A 24,887-nucleotide genomic window follows, 5' to 3' on the forward strand; every position below is an offset into this window, starting at 1 on the left:
TCTTGAGAATGCTCAGATAACGTGTCATCTGACCCTGCTCAGAAGCAAACTCCGGGCAGAACATCGCCTTCTCCGTGAACATACGGGTGATCTCTGTCACCGTCTCACCATCTTGTCTCAACTCCAAGAACTCTTGAGCTAACCGTTCCCGCTCGACCCATGAATTGTAGCGGGCGCGGAACATATCCCTGAACTGCTCCTAAGTAACCGCAACTCTCTGCTCATCCGTGTAAGACCCAGTCATCAACCTCCACCAGTCCTTTGCCCCAGACCTCAGCAGGTTCAGGGCACATATGACCTTCTGGTCAGTAGGACATGAACATGTGAAGAAACACCCCTCCACGTCAGATAGCCACCTCATGGCTTTCATGGGGTCCTGAGTCCCATAAAAAGTCAGGGGCTTCGTGTTATCGAAGTCCCGGTACTGGAATACCCGACTGGCTCCTCCCCCCGCCGCTGTTACAGCTGCTGCGGCAGCCGTCTCAGTGAGGGCTGCGTAACGCTCATCAAAATACTCCATCATGGCGGTCTTGATAGACCCAAACATCTCCGGCAACTGAGCCCTGAACATCGCAGCAACCTCGTCATGCAGGATCTCCCGAATCCTGGCGTCCATCTCATCTAGCCCCATATGGCCGATAGTCTCGGGCACTGTTGGTGCCTCCTATTCGCCACCTCCTGATCCTGACCCGGATCCAGTCACAATTCGTCGAGTAACCACCATGCTTAAAATATATCAGGAAGATATCTGATATTCCATACAATAGTCTGGGAACCAACTCCCAACAAAACCCTAGGGGTTGTGACTTCCTTGCTATGCGTATGGGTCCTGTGCTTTCAGTAGTACGGGTCCATACTACCTTTCACACCTACCCATATTTGTGTTAAGTATCATCACAACGCCCTAACACTATACATAAGCATGACGTGCGCTCAATCCTCACTCCTAGAGGAAAGCTACATATCTCATAACTGGCAGACTGACCCCCAAATAACTCACCCATCCATGAAACTTCCACCAACCCTGCAGCACTAGTGTATGCTAGCCATACATAACGCTAAACCCTATAGACGTTCGAATACCTTATCCTACCCTAAGCCCTTCATCAGACAAGAACACGAAATAAGGCTAAACCAAACATTCTGAGGCTATAAGATCTTAATTATGTACAGCCGTGATGCATACACTAAGCAACTACCGTAATGATGTCAATTCCATCTAAGGAAAAACCCTAGGCTATCAGGCACCATATAATCAGGCAATTCTATCATGCAATTTCTAAAGATCCCATTCCTAGTACTAGCATGATGTTCTAACATATCACATAAATCAATTAATCCGTAAGGTATTTTGGGGTCTATTCGCGAGCTCCGGCTGATCGTACACTTGCATCCTCCCTTCGTATTTTGAAAACCATTTTGAAAAATCATTTTAAAATCTTGTCCTTAGTTTGAGACTGGAGACACACGAGTGTTTCCTCCAATTCACTCAAACCAAGGCTCTGATACCAACTTGTAACATCCATAAAATTCAAGCCAATTTAAAACTTTTTCAAACATTTAAAACCATTAAACTATTACAATTTGTTTTCAAAATAGTTTAAACATAAGAGTATCCCCAGAATCAAATCATGAAAATCTAAAGAGGTGCACGATCACGCATTCGCCTTGCTGCGATCATTATAGGTACCTGAAACATAATTAACAACTGTAAGCCCGAAGCTTAGTGAGTTCCCCCAAAATACCAACGTCATACAAACATAACTATATCATATAAACAAACACAACATGCATAATGAGCCATCAGTCTGACTGGACTGCCTCACAGGCCATCAGTCTATCTGGACCGCTCTCTGAGCCATCGGCACGTCTGGATGGCCTCTCAGGGCCTTCAGCCTATCTGAACCGCTCGTCGGGCCTTCGGCCTGACTAGTATGCTCAAGCCGGGTCTGCAGTCTATCCGGTCCGCCCTAGGTATCTTGGCCTACAACACAAAGCAGGAGGTGCCTCAACCCAATCCCCCAAACAACCAAACATGTGCACATAAATATCATACGCTAGCTAGCATGTACAGATAATCATACAGATCTACAGATCACTAACATAATAACTATCCTATAACCAGGATACTGATCTAGCCGATCACTAACATAGCAACCATCCTATAACCAGGATACCAATCTAACCGATCACTAACATAGCAACCATCCTATAACCAGGATACCGATCTAACCGATCACTAACATAGCAACCATCCTATAACCAGGATACAAATCATAAAGGGTCGGCCTTGGTGCCTTAGACCCTGTTGATATAGTGAGAAGAACTCACCTCACGATGTCGAACTGTAGTGATAAGATCAAACTCCTGAATCACCGTCACAAACCCAACCACCATAGGACCAAGTCCATCAGAATCCTAAATTACCAAAATACCCTCAAAAGTCCAACTGGTCAACCCTTGGTCAAAGTCAAAGTCAAAGTCCACAGTCCATGTTGACTCAACTCGTCAAGTGCAGCTAACAACTCGTCGAGTTCCTTAAGAACTCAGGAAATCATAAAAAGTCTAATTGTCTCGCTGAGTTTCCAACCAACTCGTCGAGTCTATGTGTGTCCAAATGTCAGGGAAAGCCCTAATTGACTCATCGAGTCCTCTTACTGACTCGCCGAGTTCATGCAGAATTAATACAAGCAATCTTCATCCGACTCATCAAGTCGACCATGCGACTCGTTCTAGTCCCTTCAGTCCATTTCTCATCCAGATGTTTTTAAGCTACCCCAAAGCTCCATATTGCAGATCTAACCTCCTAGGGCATGGTTTCCACGTAAAGTTGCAAACTTTACGTACATGCATGGTCCTAAATGCCAAAACCAATCTAAAGGAAAGGTTTAACCCAAAGAGAAGGCCCAATGCTTGCTAAATCTGATAACTTTATGACTATAGGGACCAAGAGGAGTCCAGATCTGAAGTTACAACCTCAGATCATGCCCAATACCCGAAATGACTCACTAATATGCTAGAAATGGCCCTAAACCTAAGCATGAATAGATCTAGCTAAGGATAAGCCAAGGTAACAACTTGTTACCTTCCAGATGATGCCAAGATGAAGTAGAGTCAGATCCACAAGCTTTTCTTTTCTCCAAGCTCCTTAGACTTCAAGCCCTCTTCACAAAATGCACCAAAATCACTCTTTAAGTCTCAGAAACACTCAAGAAAAAAGCTTAGACTGATTAGGGTTCCTTCTGGCCGTCAAGAAGTGGTAAGGGGGCTGGAGGAAAGGACTTAAGGTCCTTTAAATAGGATTCAAACCCTAAAAATTAGGGTTTCCTTGCACAGACTCTACTCGTCGAGTCGGAGTCCTCCGACTTGCCGAGTAGGAATCCTAATCCACACGGGCCAGCTAGGTTCGACACGACGAGTTGGGGCCTCCGACTCGTCGAGTTCTCTCAGTAAAATGAATATAGAGCTTTTGAAAATTATACCTGGGAGTCAGGGTGTTACAAAAGCTCTGTGTCACGGCGTGGAGCAAATATGCCCACGGTGTGGCAATAAATAAAGAGCACACACATTTATTGTACCACCACAGTGTGGCCAAGGATTGCCACGGCGTTGCAGCTGTTATGGCCCAAGCACATGATTATTCTAGGGTTTGCTTGATATTTTAACCCCACTAAGCCATTTCTATGGTTTATTACCAGCCTCCAACACCCTTATACCTCAGAGAAACCCTGGTACTCATTTCTTGGTGATTTGTGGCCTTTTGGAGCATTTGATAGCTTGGAGAAGAAGAGAAAATAGAGAAGAATGTGCCCTATTGATAGATCTTGCAAGGAAACAACACCATCAATATCTCATATTTCTTATGGACCTTTGTAAGTGTCAAAGGCTCAAACTTTATGGCTTGAAGTGGTTAGATCTAGGATATTCTCCCATGTTCTTTATGTTTAAGCAATTTTGAAAGGAAGGAACACATAAAGCTGGCAACTTTATGACTCTCTTAAGTCCCATGAGCAACATATGTTGTAGATCTAGACTCTGGTTGGAGTTCTTGTCATTTGCATGAGTTTTAGTCATTTTAGCTCATTTTGATTTAAAATGGATTATAGATATGTATTGGACATGCATGTTTATAAAGATTTCATCTTTATCAGAGATATGGTTTTAGAAACCCTTTTGAAGTGGTTGGGTTTAGGACTTTTCAGATTAAGGGTTTAATGGTTAAGACATTGTGGTATTTGGCTTTATTTGGACCTAGGGTTGGAGATCTTGATCTATTTGGGTGTCTTAATGGATAAAGTTGGAAAATTTATCCATTTCGACCATAGAATAGACCATATCTAAGAATTGGAGCTATTGGAATCAAAGAAAGCGGCTTAATCCATTAAGCTGCTGGAAACCCAACACCCACGGCATGGGCATAGGTCACCACGGTGTGGTGATGGGGAAATGCACGTTTGTTCAATCGTATGAGGTCCACTGTGTGGCCAAGGAAGGCTACAATGTGGCGGTTGACTGAATCCAATGTTGACCGTTGACTTTTGACCTGGGTTGACTTTTGGTCAAGATGGTTGGTTTTAGTGTGTAGACTAAAGTTGGAACTATTATGATGTGATAAGAGTGTTGTAGCAGTGGTTGCGAGGCTTTGAGCTATGGTTTAGCTGATTTGTGAGTCAGGTGAGTCTCTTCACTGTACTCATGAGTCGAAGGTGCCAATGTTGGCCCACCAGATTGTGTTATGTAGGATGCTAGTTGTCTTTGTGACTCTTGCATTGTATGTTGGGTTGGGTCCATTACCATGCACGTAGGGTCGGGCCCATTTACATGAGTGGGTTGGGCCCATTGTATGTTGGGAATAGGCCCATTGTATGTCGGGACCCTTAATGATGTGAGTTAACTATTAAGTGAATATGTTAAGTCACATGTTGCAATGGTTAAATAATCTCATAGGGATTGATTTGGCCATATTGTGTAGCTCTCGTTTGAGTCTAACCATTGTAGGGTTGGTCTTTTAGTCGAAGGACTATCTAAGCTTTGTTGCATGTTATTGTATTCAAGAAGTAGTTAGCTGACATTAGTGGGAGTTCTTCAGTAGCTGATGGCAAGGTGATGAACCTAGGAGAGCCTAGGAAGTGTTTTAGTGGGTTTGGATGCGCTGTTTAGCGAGTACTTGGAGTACCAGCTTGAGAAGGTGACTTACAGGATTCAGGATAATTCTTGAGGAAAGTATGGATAGGTGTGGAAGTTAGCATTGGGCCCATACTACTGAAAGCACATGATCCATACTCGAATCAAGGAAAGTTGCGGAGATTCTAGGAAGCCTGTAGGATGAGGAATTTTTTGGGTATGTTCTGATTATTATATGGTTGCTTCTCAGAATGGTGATTAGCACTCGTGGAGGAGGATCTGGTTCAGGATCAGGTGTTGGTGCTGAGATGATTGATGAGCAAATGTGGGAGTTTATCTCGTTAAAAATCACCCGTGGTATTTTGGATCAGACTCATGTGATCTTCGGTACGGTCAAGGAGGGATCATGGAGATTTTGGACGAGCTTCTGGGCATGTTCCGCATTGAGATTATGGCGATTGTGGTTGCTCGCACTCTGACCATCCACGATTTTTGTGCTTGTGGTGCTCCCGAGTTCTCTGGGGAGAAGTAGTAGGAGGTGGTTAGCGAACAAGGTGAACGCTTTTCGGTTGAGCTTTTGCCTCGAGGGGTCGAAGGTCAGATTCGCATCCTGTCTTCTGAAAGACAAAGCTCATGACTGGTGGGAGGAGGTAGATTTATATTTGGGAGGTGAGGCCATTAAGACGATGACATGGGATGAGTTTGTGACCCGGTTTAGGGAGGAGTTTGCACTAGCTATCAAGGTGCAGTAGTTAGCGATGGAGTTTCAGGACCTTCGCCAAATGACTGAGACTGTGGCGGATATCACCGCCAAATTCAGGGAGAGGGCATTACTGGTTCCGCAGTATGTTGCGAATGAGGAGATGAAGAAAACAAGGTACCATGATATGCTGCGAGACGATATTAGGGAATTTATAAGCATGTCCAACTATAAGACCCTAGAGGACATGATTGCTAGAGACTGGGAACGAGAGATTGAGTTGCAGCTTCAATTGAAGCGCGGGTCGGAGCTGGTTCAGACCGCAGTGGGCCAGGAAAATAGGCCTAAGTCTTAGGATTCACGATTAGGAGGAAATTAGGGTCGGGACCGTTGTGCCAAGTGTGGGAGGACTCACTAGGGGAGTTGTCATAAGAAAGGAAGGGGTTGTTTCAGTTACGGTCAGACTTGTCATTTTAGTAGGGATTGTCATCGATGCTCGATTCTGATTTGTTTTCACTACCACTAGGTGGTCCACAAGAATTCCAACTGTCCGATGCTGATGAGTAGAGTAGTGAGAGCCCGTGCTCCAGCTACATTGAAGGTTATTGACGGCCGTGAGGGCAGGGTGGAGGCTTCAACAGTGAGGCGCCGAGCATTGCGGTTGCAGACGGGGGAGACCCGAGTTCTACCAGATGCTATCGCAGGTATATTTCTTTTTCGCTTTCTTCACACCATATTATATTATTGCTTTTGATTATATGTATGTATATGTGAAACGTTATGTTTGGTTTAGTTAAGTCCCCACCTAAGGATCGTAGTTCTTTATGATTGTATGGTTATTATTATCGAAGGATCGTCATATGCCATTTTTCATACTAGGAGTCATGTTTGATGAGTATCTGGTTGATCCGACGATAAGCTTTAATTCGGGAGGCAGAGGGCAGCGATATTGTGAGTGATGCTTTGCTTGCGTGGGTTTGTTCAACCGTTGGAACGGTCAAGAGGATTCGAACTGTATCTGTTGGCAGCATTCCGAGTGCATCGGACTTTCTGCAAGTGAATTGTTGGATTGGTGATCAATCCAATTCGATCAAGGGTTTATTTGTCTTTTGTCTTCAGTTGAAGTTACTCAAGCATTTAGAATTGTATCAAGGGAAGGTGCTTGGGTGTAGGGATGTTTTTCCTGCAAGGGTAGAGAAGGGTCTGATCCAGTTCGAGGAGTGGATACCCTAGGCCATTTGGAATTGGAATCTTATCTCTTGCAAGTTCAGGAGGATAGTAGTGGAGTAGTAAAGTTGTGAGATGATTCGGAAATCTATTGATTTCGTGGTTGGCAGAGCGCAGTTAAATCCAAGTGGGGGAAAACTGTTTGAACTGAGGTTTGCACAAGGAATGAGGATTCAAGTTATCATGCCAAATATATGATGCATTAGTAGTAACACATGACAGATACGTGATTAGGTTCAGGTTAAGGGTTATGTTAGAGCCTCTATGCATGTTCTTGTCTGATAAAGGCTTAGAACCTCTATGCATGTTCTTGTCTGATAAAGGCTTTGGGGTTTGAAAAATAAACCGAGCACCTAATTGGGGTATAGTCGGGTGAGGTTTCAGTTGATGATTGATTATGGTTTTGTATGGTAGATGGAGGGCAAGAGCATGGGTTGGGCCCATGGCTATTATGGAAGTGTTGTAAGACTACGGGTAGCCTTAGCATACACAAGGTTGATAGGCTATTATGGAAGTGCTGTAAGTCTATGATGGAGTCATAGCATTCTCCAGGATGAGATTGACTGTTGCAGGAGTGGTTGATGAATTGTAGGAGGATCTGTGACAACCCGAAACTTCTATCTTGTACAACTATTCAATTCAGTCAATGTTAAACTCGTTTTTGTTGTCTTTTAGCACTGTTTAAGGGTTCGTTTAAGTGTTCTAAGCTTGAGTACAACCAAGGTTGAGATTAGGGATGAGTTGTCAAGTAGTAAAAGTAGCAAATCAGGCCATACACTCCTTTAGGAGGAGTGTACAGCCGTACACATGGGTGTACGGCCGTACACCCCCCCCCCCCATGGCCGCACACTCAAGGTGGTGGGTCACCCACCCTTATATATATGAGTAGACCCCCCTTCCTTCATTCTTTTCTCCCCTTGGCTGCACACTACTCCATTCTCTCTCAAGTTTCCTCAACCGTGAACTCTTCAGGGCTTCAAAACGTGAGTAATCCATCCTTTTGCTTGCTATACTTGAAAGTCCTCTTGACTTAAGCCTTGATTCTTCAAGTTCATCATGTTCTTCATCCTTTGAAGGAGTACGGCCGCACACCTTCATAAGGTTGGTCGTACACCCCTTAAAGGCCCTCCAAAGCGAGAGTTTGACCCCTATCTTCTAGTTGGACATGACCCTAGCCTTGATTCACCTTAAAGTCGACAAATTGGGCATGAACATGAAGGGTGTACGGCCGCACACCCCTTTGTACGGCCGCACACACCTCTTAGGGCCGTAAACCCACTTTGATGAACATTTTAGGCCTCAAACTTGCATTACAACTAAGCATAGGACCTAGAACTCTTCCTTGATGCTTCTTAGGGCCTTGAATCACCTCAACATGCACACTTTTTCATGAGTGTATGGTCGTACACTCATGGGCCGTACACCCATGGTCGTACACACCCTTAGGGTGGCCGTACACCTCCCTCACTCAATCTCATACGGTTTTGACACTTAGTTCAAGTGTTTCCAAGTCCCGAGAGTGGTTTCCCATCATGTCTACTAGTGAAATACCCTAATTTGGCTCCTATATGTGTTATTACATGTTAAATAGGATCCAGTTGTGTTCGAGGCTTCACTTGACATTCGGCATCTCATATCAATCTTTCATACAAACCACTCACTCGAGGTGAGTTCATACCCCCTACATTTTTCCGAGTTTTTATGTTTTCAGGGGGGAATACAAGCCAAACATAAAAGATTTTATGAAACTTTTACAAAAGGATTTCAATAAACTTAAAACGGATGCAATCAATACGAACACGCAGCTTCTACAGTTTTACAAAATATTTAGATATTTTATCCCTTCTGTATTATGCTGAACATAAGGGACATTTGCAACTTACAAGTTAACCGCATAGTTTTCAGATAAATACAAAGTTATACATATACAAACACACAAACTATAATAGGTATAGTTTGGGAATTCATACAAGGTGATACATATACAAACACACAAACTATAATAGGTATAGTTTGGGAATTCATACAAGGTGATACATATACAAACACACAAACTATAATAGGTATAATTTGGGAATTCATACAAGGTGATACATATACAAACACACAAACTATAATAGGTATAGTTTAGGAATCCATACAAGGTGATACATATACAAACACACAAACTATAATAGGTATAGTTTGGGAATTCAATACATGGTTATACAAATACATACACATATCTTTTATGAATAATATTTAATAAAAGGGTTTTCTCATATTATTACTTGTAATATCGTAAATCTAGCTTGAGAGAGACATCTTTGGGTACAATTACATGTACTAGTGGAAGACTACCCCTTATGATCCACAATCTCCCCGAGGGAGAGCGTGATTTTTGTGTATAGATCTATACGGGACTGACTATCCCGCACCTTGCTGCTAGCTACAGTAGAACCGGCAGGTCTACGGGTGACAAAGTCATAAAGGATACGGGTGCCCGATTCGCGCTATATCAAGTTAATGTATGGTCATAAAACTCGCAAATAGATAACAACGCTTTACTTATGAAGTAATATACTATACATGAACGATGATTATTTAGCATAAGCATGGACAAATACATGGTTTCTTTATGAAAACTAAAACTACTATACATACTGGTAATAACTTAGGTTTCCAAACAGAACATTTCATACAGAGATTTTCATACGAAATTCATCATACAATACATCTAGTAGTAGTCCAATAATACAAACATTTTTACTAATACTATCTCACCTTTACTAAAGAAAATATTGGATTTTCTTGGAAATTGACAAAACAATTTCACTGATCTATAAACAGGTTTTATTACAAAAGATGCTTATGAACTCACCAGCTTTATGCAGATACTCTTTCAAAACTGTGTGTATTCTCAGGAAATCATTAGACAGGTACCTCGACAGACTTTTGAGAAGACGGAGCACCTAGAGTCACTTCTTTTACTTTTATTATACTTTTGGATGTATAAGAATGTGAAGCAAATTAATGTAAACACTTATTTTATATATATATATATATATATATATATATATATTTAATGTAATGGTTGTGTTTACTTTGATTACTATGATACAATTGTTGTGATACTATACATGACGTCATCCGCCCCCGAACGATTCCGCTGTTCCGGTTTGGGGGTGTGACAGATTGGTATCAGAGCTATTGTTTATAGTGAACTAAGTATACCGAACCTTACATGGTATACAACTATAAACACTAAGGGGCCGAAGTGCTCTGAACTAAAAGTATACTTCTAAAATATAAATATTTTATAAAGAGTATACAAGTATCCGTAAGTACCAGAAACAGCGTCATAAGTAGAACAAAACAAAAGTATTTGGATGTTGAACAATGCGGTTAAACCTGGATAATTATGTAGTCATGTCTGGGATCAATATAGCCTGATCAACTATATTTATTTGAGACATGACCAACATGTGTCTGGGAGTGACTGTGATGTTGCAGCAAGCCTAAAACTTACCAAACCATATACATCAAGAGGTCGATAGAACAGAACATACAACATTAAAAATACTATAGGAGTATTTTAATTACTATAAGATAACAACAAAGTATCGAGCATACAATTATAATACTATAGGAATATTATTAGGCTCGACTTTTATTAACTATCCCTTTCACCTCTATTCTCATGTAGATAGCATGGCTGGATTCAATCTTCCCGGCGACCCGTACTTTCCCAACCAAGAAAATAATGGATGGCTCGAGGAAGAGCCAGAAGAAAATCATGAAATTCCTTTGGACGATGACTTCGCCGAACAATTTCCTGAAGAGGCTGACTCAGAACCTGAAGTCGAGAACCTACCTCAAGTGGCCCCAATACCAAATCCTAACCACCGACTTGAGTTCCAAGGTCCAACGCCTATGTGGGTTGGGAGTTTGAATAGGTGGAGCCAAGAGCAAGGCCAACCCCTCCTATACAACGGAAACCGCAACTTCTACAATCTGGACGAAGGAGGTCCTGCAGACAGGGCCCTCCCAATCCTGATACGCCGAGTGGCTCGCAATGTTGATCTAGGTGTGGCAACCCTTCAGCGAACTGTAGAACTCAAAGTGGATTCAAGCGCCAGCACGGATCGTGTTCGTCGCCTTGAAATTGCTCATGAGAGAGCTATGAGAGACAATGAAGCGCTACAGCGAGAGCTAGTTGCAACTCGAGCTGAAGTCATAGAGCTCTGAGCACGCCAGTCAGTATACGAGAGACGCCTGCTCGGTGTGGAGTGTCAGTTGGCCGAATTAAGGATTCATCTGAGGGGTGCTCGTCGCCGGTAGGAAATACTCTACTCATCCTCCCTTTTGGTTTAAGGAATAGCCTTCATATCTATGCTTTAAGTAGCTCTTTTCCCTGTAGACATTTCTGTCTTGCAAGTACTGTTTCACTAAGTTCTTTATGTTGTCAAAATTTTCCCTCTGTTGGTATGCTGTAGACCTACTCCTAGGTCAAATTTTTGTGAACTCTGTGTAATATCAATACCAACTATAGTGAAAACAATCTTATTTCAGTTAAAGATCATCATTATCCAAAAATATATCCTAGATCGGTAACATGCAAATTAAGTAACTCTATCAAAGTTATACTACTATTTCATCTTCGAAATTTATGACTGGGAAATGCCACCTCACGAGCGTCTCGTCAGGAATTCATTCAAGAATAGCCAATTCGAATCTAAAAGTTTATTTCATATAGACTTCCTTTAAGGATGATTATCAGGACACTACAGAAGTCGGATTATAATACCCCCGGAAACCAGTATAAATTAGCTTAATTAACGCTCGTGCAATACACACTTCCATAGAATACACCTTAGGAACATTATCAGAACCATTCAGAGTAGCCCTCCAAGGCGTGAAATTTATAAGTATATAAATTCGTGAAATACAACTACCGATGACTATCGTTACTCACCAAATCGTTTCTCGTCATGCCACAGAACCATGTCTTCACAAGGAGGTAACCAGCCAACGGGTGAGACACCAACTCTACAGATAGACTCCGCTACATTCCAGGCCGCGGTCACAGCAGCCGTAACAGCTGTCATGGCACAATTCAACACCAACAACCCCAATGGGAATGGAAACAGTTTTAACACTTCAAACCGTAGCAACATACAAGGGAACCAACAGGGGCCTAGCCATGATGATACTCCAACTCACAAACCTAAGAACAATAAACGAAAATTCTGGAACAAAAAGGAGCGCAAGTTATCTCAGAAACTTGCCAAGAGACAACAACCTGTGGCAACTTCTGCAGCCACGACATCTGCCACTCCAGCACCAATGCCAGTACGGCGATACGCTGGAAATCTACCAGATTGCAAGAAATGCAACTTCCACCACGTAGGAAAATGCCACGAATTGCAATGTCAGAACTGCAACAAACAAGGACACACCACACGTTTCTGCAAGGCACCGGCACGAGCAATCACCCAAGTTCTTGGTGAGAAAACGAGTAAGGTTTGTTATAGTTGCAGCGAACCTGGACATTTCAAAAGGAATTGTCCAAGGACTAAAAATGGCGAAGAAGCTCGCTCCCATAGGGTTCCGACTCAACACAACACTTCAACTACCGATGCTAGTAAAATTCAAGTATCCCATGCATGTGGTGAAATGGGGAACTTCAAGAGAAACTGTCTAACGGAGAGAAACGACGGAGGAGAAGGAGGAGTGTAACGACATGACATGTAGGAACAACGAGGAACCTCTCTCTCTTTCTCTCTCTCTCTCTCTCTCTCTCTTTGAGGTTTTGGTACGTCTTCTAAATAAAAATTTCCTTTAATATTTAACCTATATTAATATCAAAATTGGGGAAAATTAAGAAGTGATTATAAATAACTCACTCGTTCGAACAAGCCACGACATCCATAAGAGAACTAAAGATCCATTCAGGGAAACTATAATGGCTTAGTTTATACATCAAGGTTGTGTATAGCCGAGATGTTGCAGACTTAGAGTGAGTAATTCCACCTTAATTCCTGTCCCTTGTCTGGTTGTGGACTTAGGGCAGGGTCATTCAGTCGACCGTCTTATTCATCTTAACTATACATAATTTGTATATGCCAAGCGATCATAGAGATACCAAGAAGAATCATAAATATGAAGTATCTTCACTAGTTATCAAAACACTTACCCTGTTTGTACCCGCCCCTCGCTGTACAAGTGTGACAGATTGGTATCACAAAGTACATTGTCGAACACACTAAAAATACACTGTCGTATAGCAATCAGTCCTTTCAAATCGGTCTAACATTTGTCTCTGTAAAGAGTCTGTTATCATCATTAGTCCAGGATTGGCGTGGTCCTCCCCATACCAAGTTCATACGTTTCTAACAAATCGACAACTCGACATAGACCTCTGAATCGCTTCTCTCATATTCTAGACCCCGAAGTACTCGCGCGAGGAGTACCTTACCCTCCGAAACCCTTCCAAAGTATACCCAGTTAACCCTCCAGAACTATCACTCATCCAATAGGTCAAGTATTGACTTAGAGATTTACACGAATCCATATTCAAGGGATAGACAAAAGTGTCGTGCTGATAAGAAATGAAAACTTTTGGAGTTTCAGGTTGGTAACCGTGTTCTTTTGAAGGTCTCAACCAGGAAAGGCACGATACGTTTTGAAAAGCGTGAAAAGTTGAATCAGAAATACATAGGGCCAATTAAGATTCCCACTAGGATCAGTCCCGTAGCATACACATTTCATTACCCGATAACTTAGCTGCGTACATTCTGACTCCCACGTGTCGAACCTAAAGAAGTGTCTGTCCGATAAGACACTTGTAATTTCCCCTCGATAGGATCAAACTAGATGAGAACCTTAACCTCGTGGGGGAAACCAGTAGAGATCATGAACCGAGAGATCAAACAAATGAACTAAGGCCGTATCCCAATAACGGAGGTTCACTGAAATGCCAAGCGAGGACTTGAATTCACTTTAGAGCGCGAAAATTTAATGAAACAGAAGTACCCTTATCTATTTCCAAGATTCATGATTAATATTCAGTGTCTGAATTTCGGGACGACATTCCCTCTAACGGGGGGATGATGTGACAACCCGGAACTTCTATCTTGTACAACTATTAAATTCAGTCAATGTTAAACTCATTTTTGTTGTCTTTTAGCACTGTTTAAGGGTTCGTTTAAGTGTTCTAAGCTTGAGTACAACCAAGGTTAAGATTAGGGATGAGTTGTCAAGTCGTAAAAGTAGCAAATCAGGCCATACACTCCTTTAGGAGGAGTGTACGGCCGTACACATGGGTGTATGGCCGTACACCCCCCCCATGGCCGCACACTCAAGGTGGTGGGTCACCCACCCCTATATATATGAGTAGACCCCCATTCCTTCATTCCTTCTCCCCTTGGTTGCACACTACTCCATTCTCTCTCAAGTCTCCTCAACCGTGAACTCTTCAAGGCTTTAAAAACGTGAGTAATCCATCCTTTTGCTTGCTATACTTGAAAGACCTCTTGACTTAAGCCTTGATTCTTCAAGTTCATCATGTTCTTCATCCTTTGAAGGAGTACGGCCGCACACCTTCATAAGGTTGGTCGTACACCCCTTAAAGGCCCTCCAAAGCGAGAGTTTGACCCCTATCTTCTAGTTGGACATGACCCTAGCCTTGATTAACCTTAAAGTCGACAAATTGGGCATGAACATGAAGGGTTTACGGCCGCACACCCCTTTGTACGGCCGCACACACCTCTTAGGGCCGTAAACCCACTTTGATGAACATTTTAGGCTTCAAACTTGCATTACAACTAAGCATATGACCTAGAACTCTTCCTTGATGCTTCTTAGGGCCTTGAATCACCTCAACATGCACACGTTTTCATGAGTGTACGGTCGTACACTCATGGGCCGTACACCCATGGCCGTACACACCCTTAGGGTGGTCGTACACCTCCCTCACTCAATCTCATACGGTTTTGACACTTAGTTCAAGTGTTTCCAAGTCCCTAGAGTGGTTTCCCATCATGTCTAGTAGTGAAATACCCTAATTTGACTCCTATATGTGTTATTACATGTTAAATAGGATCCAGTTGTGTTCGAGGCTTCACTTGACATTCGGCATCTCATATCAATCTTTCATACAAACCACTCACTCGAGGTGAGTTCATACCCCTACATTTTTCCGAGTTTTTATGTTTTCAGGGGGGAATACAAGCCAAACATAAAAGATTTTATGAAATTTTACAAAAGGATTTCAATAAACTTAAAACGGATGCAATCAATACGAACACGCAGTTTCTACAGTTTTACAAAATATTTAGATATTTTATCCCTTCTGTATTATGCTGAGCATAAGGGACATTTGCAACTTACAAGTTAATCGCACAGTTTTCAGATAAATACAAAGTTATACATATACAAACACACAAACTATAATAGGTATAGTTTGGGAACTCATACAAGGTGATACATATACAAACACACAAACTATAATAGGTATAGTTTGGGAATTCATACAGGGTGATACATATACAAACACACAAACTATAATAGGTATAGTTTGGGAATTCATACAAGGTGATACATATACAAACACACAAACTATAATAGGTATAGTTTGGGAATTCATACAAGGTGATACATATACAAACACACAAACTATAATAGGTATAGTTTAGGAATTCATACAAGGTGATACATATACAAACACACAAACTATAATAGGTATAGTTTGGGAATTCAATACATGGTTATACAAATACATACACATATCTTTTATGAATAATATTTAATAAAAGGGTTTTCTTGTATTATTACTTGTAATATCGTAAATCTAGCTTGAGAGACACGTCTTTGGGTACAATTACATGTACTAGTGGAAGACTACCCCTTATGATCCAGAATCTCCCCGAGGGAGAGCGTGATTTTAGTGTATAGATCTATACAGGACTGACTATCCCGCACCTTGCTGCTAGCTACAGTAGGACCGGTAGGTCTACGGGTGACAAAGTCATAAAGGATACTTGTGCCCGATTCGCGCCATATCAAGTTAATGTATGGTCATAAAACTCGCAAATAGATAACAACGCTTTACTTATGAAGTAATATACTATACATGAACGCTGATTATTTGGCATAAGCATGGACAAATACATGGTTTCTTTATGAAAACGAAAACTACTATACATACTGGTAATAACCAGGGTTTCCAAACAGAACATTTCATACAGAGATTTTCATACGAAATTCATCATACAATACATCTAGTAGTAGTCCAATAATACAAACATTTTTACTAATACTATCTCACCTTTACTAAAGAAAATATTGGATTTTCTTGGAAACTGACAAAACAATTTCACTGATCTATAAACAGGTTTTATTACAAAAGATGCTTATGAACTCACCAGTTTTATGCTGATACTCTTTCAAAACTGCTTGTATTCTCAGGAAATCATTAGACAGGTACCTCGACAGACTTTTGAGAAGACGGAGCACCTAGAGTCACGTCTTTTACTTTTATTATACTTTTGGATGTATAAGAATGTGAAGCAAACTAATGTAAACACTTATTATATATATATTTAATGTAATGGTTGTGTTTACTTTGATTACTATGATACAATTGTTGTAATACTATACATTACGTCATCCGCCCCCGAACGATTCCGCCGTTCCGGTTTAGGGGTATGACAGGATCACATCGCGCCCATGGGACGAGTTGAACCATTATTGTTGGTTGACCCCTCCTTGTTGGGAATGAGGATTGTTAGAGTTGTGATGGTTTTTTAGGCTTGTATAGCCCTCAGGTGGGTGAGACCCGTGGGCGAGGCCAATTTGGTTACATTAGAATAGGTAAGACCTGTGGGCGAGGCCCATTTGACTATATAGATTGGGTGAGACACATGGACGAGGCCCATTTGGTTATGATAGATTGATTGAAATCCATGGGTGAGGCCCATATTGGTTACGACAATATGGGTGAGACTCGTAGGCAGGGCCCGGTTGGTTAGGTTAACTTGGGTTAGTAGACCATCCAGATGTTCATGGATATGCATAGGGTAGGAAGTGATGGTCGTAAGACTCCGAACCACAGTCGGAATGATGGAAAGATTAGATTAATCTACAAACTTGAGCGTCCTAGCGGATTAGATGGTATCATAATGTTGGAGATAGTGTCTAAGTCCATAACTATATTTGGTATGTACTTGACCCGACCCGGCATGGTCCATTTGGGTTGCACTTCACCCGAACAATTTACGGATAATCTTTTGAGAATAGTATAAGTTATGATTTATTAATATATTATAAGTTCTAATATATTAATATAAAATCATATTATTTAATTAGTATTGATCTATAATTAATTTAGAATTAATTTAGAGATCAAAAGTATGACTAATTAAATATGGGCTCTTGTATTTATATAGTGTGGGCTAATGCTTATTTGGAATGGGCTAGGCTTGCATGGAAAGTCCATGGATACTCCATGGAGCTTTAACCCATGGATCTCATGGAAATGAAAAGACATGGGTATTAGGGTTTACATGGATGTAACCCTAATCCACCACACTATATAAAGGAGGCTTTGGTTCTTGAAATTGGACTAGTTGATGTGAGAAAACTAAGAGGGCCGATTTCAAGAAAGGTTGTGACTATTCTCTCAAGTTTCCAAGTTTGTGGTGATTTGTGACTTCCATTTGAGGCATCCACATTATTGGTGCTAGGCTCTCAAACTCCAAGCAATCAACTACTACTACAAGGTAAGTAATTCTACTAGTTTTATTTGATTCAAGTACCCCATGCCATGCTAGTTAGGATAAGAATCTTGGAAAAATAATTATTTGCATGTATCTTAGTCAAACATAGATCCAAGGTTTCTAGGGTTGCATGTACACCATAGGAGTGTTAGAATGCTCAAAACCTATCAGTGGTATCAGAGCCTGGTTTGTTTATTTGATACTTGATGCAAAACAAAAACTTGAAAATCGAAGTTTTGTTCAAAAGCTCGTATCAAAATTTCAAGTTTTGTATATGTACTTACAATTCTTGAAATTTTTGATATGAACATTCATAAACATATGAGTTTAGAAGATCATAGAAATTATGTGCTAATAATTGATTAGATTAATTCTTGATCTTTATGTGTTTTAATGAAGTCCATAACTAGTTCTTAAGTTATGGATAACCAAAAGTCACATTTATAAATAACCATTAAAAGAACACATAGGTTACAAAAAATGAAGAGTCTTCATTTTTAATAACCATTAACTCATAAGTTATGAGAAATGAAAAGTTTTGAAAGTTTACAAAACTTGCCCTCAAGTTTTGGAACATGTAAAGTCATATTAAAAACTTTAGTTCCAACACCTAGAATTTTAAAAGTTAAAATTCAACCCTTATACTTTATAATATTATAAGTTTAATAATATTTATATATGTATAAGATCAAGTCGTCTTATCGCTAGTACGCCTCATTCACGAAGCCGGTCTATAAGGGGGGTATAAGGTTGTTGCCTATAAAATGGCAACTTAATGGGTGTCCACTCTCACCCACCGCTTCCTTGATCGGTGGAGGGTCGTTAGCCGAACGGGTAGGACAAGGACTTATAAATTCTCATTAAAAGTATAATGATAATACTAAAGTAACTAAACTTTATTGAATTCCCAATCTTAGTTATTTTAGGAAAATGTGAATAAGGTGCTAATCCATGAAATTACACTTTACACTTTGTTTAAGTCGTTAGTGGAGCGTGTGTGGTTAACCGGCACACTAACTTGAACTTAACAAGGTAGATAAAGGGTGACTTAATGTTTATCATAGTATCGATGAAGCGTGTGTGGTTAACCGGCACATCGATTGAGGCGTAATACATTAAGGGTACCAAGTAATTTGCATGGTTACTTCACACCTTGTTTTGTGATCCTCGGCATCCCAGTCACAAAACTTGAAGGGCACACTCGAGATTGAAACATGCCATTGAAGAAAGTTCAATGAATCTCAAAGAATCTAGGAGTTTCTAAGCCAATTAAAACCTAATTAAATATTTCGTTTTTCATGGTGGAAATTGGTGAATCGTCATTCACCTACCTTCAAATATCTTATAGCTTAGATTACGGCATCCCTCTTCTAAGTTATAAAATATTGTGTTGGGTCCTAGCCTTAATATTACATTTGGGTGTTTTGTTAAGGACTATCTCTATATCTAATCTAATATATTCCCTCTTCTTTTCAGATGTCTTCCAATAACAATGCTTCTGGCTCAAACCCTACTAGCTCCTTCTCTCTCATGAATCTTTGTGGGAGAGTCATCTTTGATGGGTCCAACTTTACAGATTGGATCAGAAACATCAGGATGGTCACTCGGTATGAGAACAAAGAATATGTTCTCGACAAGGAGCTGAAGGTACCCGAGCCAACTGCTACTCCTGAAGAGCTTGCTGAATATGAGGTACATGAAAGAGATGCTACAAAAGTGGCATGCATCATGATGGCCACCATGAAAGCCGAGCTCCAAAAGTCCTATGAGGACTATTATCCTTTTGAGATGCACCAGGACTTGATGGACCGCTACCATCAAAGTGCTCGTCAAGAGCGATATGAAATAATCTCCTCCATGATAACAACCTGAATGAAGGATGGTGAACCCATCATGGGCCACATGCAGAAAATGCAAAGGTATGTGGACCGTTTACTGAAGCTGAATGTGAACTTCCCTGAGGAGTTAGCAATAGACATCATTTTGCACTCCTTGCCATCGTGTTATGATCAATTCCGCATGACATATCACATGAACAAGGAAGAAGTCACCCTCAGCAAACTTCAAGGACTCTTGAAGACCGCCGAAAGTGGTCTAAAGGGTAAGTCGGTTGTTACTACTCCTACTCCTACTCCAACTGCGGCCAATGTCTTGGCAATCGGGCATGGCAAAGGGAAGAAGAGAAAGAACCCTTCTAAGGGTACCAAGGGTAAGACCCTTGAAGGCTCCTCTTCAAGCAAAACCAAGAAAGGTTTTGTCACTCCTTCTGCTAACCCTAATGAGGCTGAATGCTTCTATTGCCATGAAAAGTCGCACTGGAAGCGAAACTGCCCAAAGTACCAGCAAGATTTGAAGGATGGGAAAGTAAAACCCAACCATGCAGGTATATACACTATATTGTCTAATAACTCACCTCATTCTAAGTCTTGGGTCCTTGATACATGTTGTGGTATTCACATATGTTGTGATTTGCAGGGACTAAAAAGAAGTGAGAAGGTGGAGCAGGGAAAGATAGGAGTTTATTCCTTAGTGCTAAATAGTGGGTTTACATTAGATTTGAATAAATGTTATTATTCGCCAGAAATGGCAAGAAATGTTATTTCCTTTCATGCATTGTATAAACAAGGTTTTACCTTTTATTTTGATAATAATAATGGTAGTATTGATGCTTTCTTTAATAATGTTCTTTATTTTAAAGCATTACCTTGTGATGGCGTGTATGAAACTGTATCTGTTGTAGATAATCTAGGAAATAATGTATTGTGTATTAACTCTTCCACTAGCTTAGATAAAGCATCCTTATGGCATTGTCGTCTTGGACATGTAAGCAAGAAACGCATAGGCCAACTCCAAAAGGATGGAGTCTTGGAGTCATTTGACCTAAAGTCAGATGATAGTTGTGAATCTTGTTTGCTTGGTAAAATGACAAAGTCACCTTTTACTGGCACTTGTGCTAGGGGTGAAGGTTTGTTGGACCTCATACACACGGATGTGTGTGGACCCTTCAGAACCGCCACAAGAGATGCTAATCGGTTCTATGTGACTTTTACTGATGATTTTAGTAGATATGGATATGTCTACCTAATCAAGCATAAGTCAGAAACCTTTGAGAAATTCAAAGAGTTTAAGCAAGAAGTGGAGAATCAGTTGGGCAGGAACATTAAGACGCTTCGATCCGATCGTGGTGGTGAGTATCTTAGTACTGAGTTCCTTGACTATCTTAAGGAATGTGGGATTGTCTCACAATTGACACCTCCTAGGACACCACAGTTGAATGGTGTAGCTGAGAGGCGCAATCGGACCTTGTTGGACATGGTTCGTTCCATGATGAGTCGAGTTTCGCTACCAATCTCATTTTGGGGGTATGCCTTAGAGACTGCCGCCCATATCCTTAATCTAGTCCCTACAAAGAAGGTTGCCAAAACACCTCACGAGGTGTGGACTGGAAAAGTTCCCAATCTAGACCACATCAAGATTTGGGGTTGCGAGGCTTTCGTGAGACGCGAGACTCACGATAAGCTCGAACCCCGAAGCGAAAGGTGTATTTTCATCGGCTACCCACAGAAATCCTTTGGTTACATCTTCTACAGACCCAGTGATAATGTGGTCTTTGTAGCAAGAAGAGGATTCTTTCGAGAGAGAGAATTCATGAGCCAAGGAGACAATGGGAGGCAAATTGACCTTGAGGAAATTCAAGAGTCAAGTGGTGAAGGAACCTCAAACCCTAGCCCTTAACCTGAGGAGGAAACTCCTGTTGAGCCGACTGAAGAATCTATACCTATGAGGCGTTCCACCAAAGTTAGGAATGCACCTGAGCATTATTATGCTTTTCATATTACTGCAGAAGGTGAGACACTTATCAGTGATAACACACTGGTAAATCTGGATGAGCCTAACAGCTACACGGAAGCCATGGCAGGCCCTGAGGCTGCTAAATGGAAAGAGGCTATGGATAGCGAGATACAGTCCATGCATGACAATCAAGTTTGGAACTTGGTTGACAATGTACCCGATCGTAAGATAGTTGGGTGCAAATGGATCTTCAAGAAGAAGACCGACATGGATGGTAATGTACACACTTATAAGGCACGACTGGTTGAAAGGGTTATTCTCAAACTCCGGGAGTTGATTATGATGAGACCTTTTCACCAGTGGCTAAGATTAAGTCTATTAGGGTTCTGTTAGTCATTGCTGCATTTCATGATTATGAAATATGGAAAATGGATGTCAAAACCGCTTTCCTTAATGGAAAGTTGGCTGAAGATGTTTACATGGTTCAGCCAGAGGGTTTTGTCAGTACAGAGTACCCCAATAGAGTGTGTAAGCTCGAGAAATCCATTTATGGATTAAAACAGGCACCTCGCAGATGGAATCTTTGCTTTGATGGGAAAGTCAAAGAATTTGGCTTTTCAAGGAGTGAAGATGAATCTTGTGTCTATATCAAGGCTAGTGGGAGTATAGTCAGCTTTTTGGTACTGTATGTGGATGACATACTACTTATAGGAAATGACATCCCGACCCTGCAGGAAGTAAAGTCCTGGCTTGGGAAGTGTTTCGCTATGAAGGACCTTGGAGAAGCTGCCTATATCCTAGGGATAAGGATTTTGAGAAACAAGAGTAAAAGACTAATTGGACTTAGTCAAAGCACCTATGTGGACAAAGTGTTGAAAAGGTTCAACATGCATAACTCCAAGAAAGGAGAGTTACCCATCCAGAGTAACGCCAGATTGAGTAAGACACAAAGCCCTAGTACTGAGGCTGAGATAGCAGAAATGGGTCGAATACCTTATGCTTCAGCTGTAGGATCGATCATGTATGCTATGACGTGTACTCGACCTGATGTAGCCTTTGCTTTGAGCATGGTTAGCAAGTATCAGGGGAACCCTAGCAAGGCACAGTGGACTGTGGTAAAGAATATCCTCAAGTACCTACGGAGGACTAAGGACTGGGTCCTTACCCTCGGTGGCAGTGCGGACTTGAGAGTTGTAGGGTACAGTGATGCTAGCTTTCAGACTGACAGGGATAAATTCCGCTCTCAGTCGGGCTGGGTCTTTACTCTAAACGGAGGGGCAATTACTTGGAAAAGTTCCAAGCAGGAGACAGTGGCTGATTCCACTTGTGAATCAGAGTATATAGCAGCAAGCGAGGCAGCAAAGGAGGCTATATGGCTAAAGAACTTCATCGGAGACCTTGGAGTTGTACCAGCTATAAAGGAGCCAATGGAGATTTTCTGTGACAGCAATAATGCGGTTGCCTTAGCCAAGGAACCAAGAGATCATGGGAGATCCAGACACATTGACAGAAAATATCACTTCATCAGACATCGAATAGAAGAAGGAATCCTCGTGGCAAAGAGGGTATCATCGGATGAGAACCCAACAGATCCCCTCACGAAGGGACTGACTCGGGCTAAGCATCTCCAGCATGCTCGGAGCATAGGGCTGAAGGATGATATTAGTTTTAGTAGTTAGATAATCTTGAAATTTGTAAAATGTAATTGACATTTGATGATAAATAAAAGCTGTTATTTATGAGTAAAGTGTTGCTATCTCTTGTCAATCGTTTACTATTATTTCTTTTTGCATGTTTTGACTTCCAGAATAATTATGTTATGGTTTATATCATATTATTCAAACTCTCCACAGTCGGTCATATGTTGGAAGTAGATATGAATCAAGACTGTCATGGGTTGGTTTGTAGAGGTCTAAGATGTTAGACAAAGCGGGGCTACATCACTCATGAATGCTCATAAGTTCTGAGTATTGGATTCAACCCACGCTCAATTGTATCACTTCATGGAATTTATCTCGAGTGATCGTGAGACGGTAATATCATATAAGTCTTCAAACCTAGAGATATGATTTGTTGCCTATGAGTTGGTTATGCATTGATTGCACGAAAATGCATTGGTAACTCGATGTTATAAACCGTGCCTTTGTGTGTAGTTCAATAAGTAGTAGAGCAAACATATGAGTCGAAGTTTATCTATTCCTTCTAGGATTAGAAGCGATATCTGGGCCCCTCGATGATTTTGTTTTGACCTATGTACCGGGCCCGGTCAGAACTAAATTGATGTGTTCAGTTAAGTTCTATGTTAAACAAATCAGAAATCGGGAAACAAATGCTGGACAATAAGCAATACCATGTTCCATGTATTTGTCCGACTGATATCTAGAACAGAGGATTATATGATCACTTATCTAAAATGGCGCTTCATAGTTCAACAGAGTTTTAAGAGCTACGATTGCTGATCGGTTCCTGAAGTCATACTCGCAACTATAGTTATTAGACTTATCTAAGTGGGAGACTGTTGGAGATAGTGTCTAAGTCCATAACTATATTTGGTATGTACTTGACCCGACCCGGCATGGTCCATTTGGGTTGCACTTCACCCGAACAATTTACGGATAATCTTTTGAGAATAGTATAAGTTATGATTTATTAATATATTATAAGTTCTAATATATTAATATAAAATCATATTATTTAATTAGTGTTGATCTATAATTAATTTAGAGATCAAAAGTATGACTAATTAAATATGGGCTCTTGTATTTATATAGTGTGGGCTAATGCTTATTTGGAATGGGCTAGGCTTGCATGGAAAGTCCATGGATACTCCATGGAGCTTTAACCCATGGATCTCATGGAAATGAAAAGACATGGGTATTAGGGTTTACATGGATGTAACCCTAATCCACCACACTATATAAAGGAGGCTTTGGTTCTTGAAATTGGACTAGTTGATGTGAGAAAACTAAGAGGGCCGATTTCAAGAAAGGTTGTGACTATTCTCTCAAGTTTCCAAGTTTGTGGTGATTTGTGACTTCCATTTGAGGCATCCACATTATTGGTGCTAGGCTCTCAAACTCCAAGCAATCAACTACTACTACAAGGTAAGTAGTTCTACTAGTTTTATTTGATTCAAGTACCCCATGCCATGCTAGTTAGGATAAGAACCTTGGAAAAATAATTATTTGTATGTATCTTAGTCAAACATAGATCCAAGGTTTCTAGGGTTACATGTACACCATAGGAGTGTTAGAATGCTCAAAACCCATCACATAATTGATCGTGAA

This window comes from Lactuca virosa, chromosome 6 (assembly GCF_052849685.1).
Source record: "Lactuca virosa cultivar CGN04683 chromosome 6, Lactuca_virosa_CGN04683_v6, whole genome shotgun sequence".
Lineage (NCBI taxonomy): Eukaryota > Viridiplantae > Streptophyta > Magnoliopsida > Asterales > Asteraceae > Lactuca > Lactuca virosa.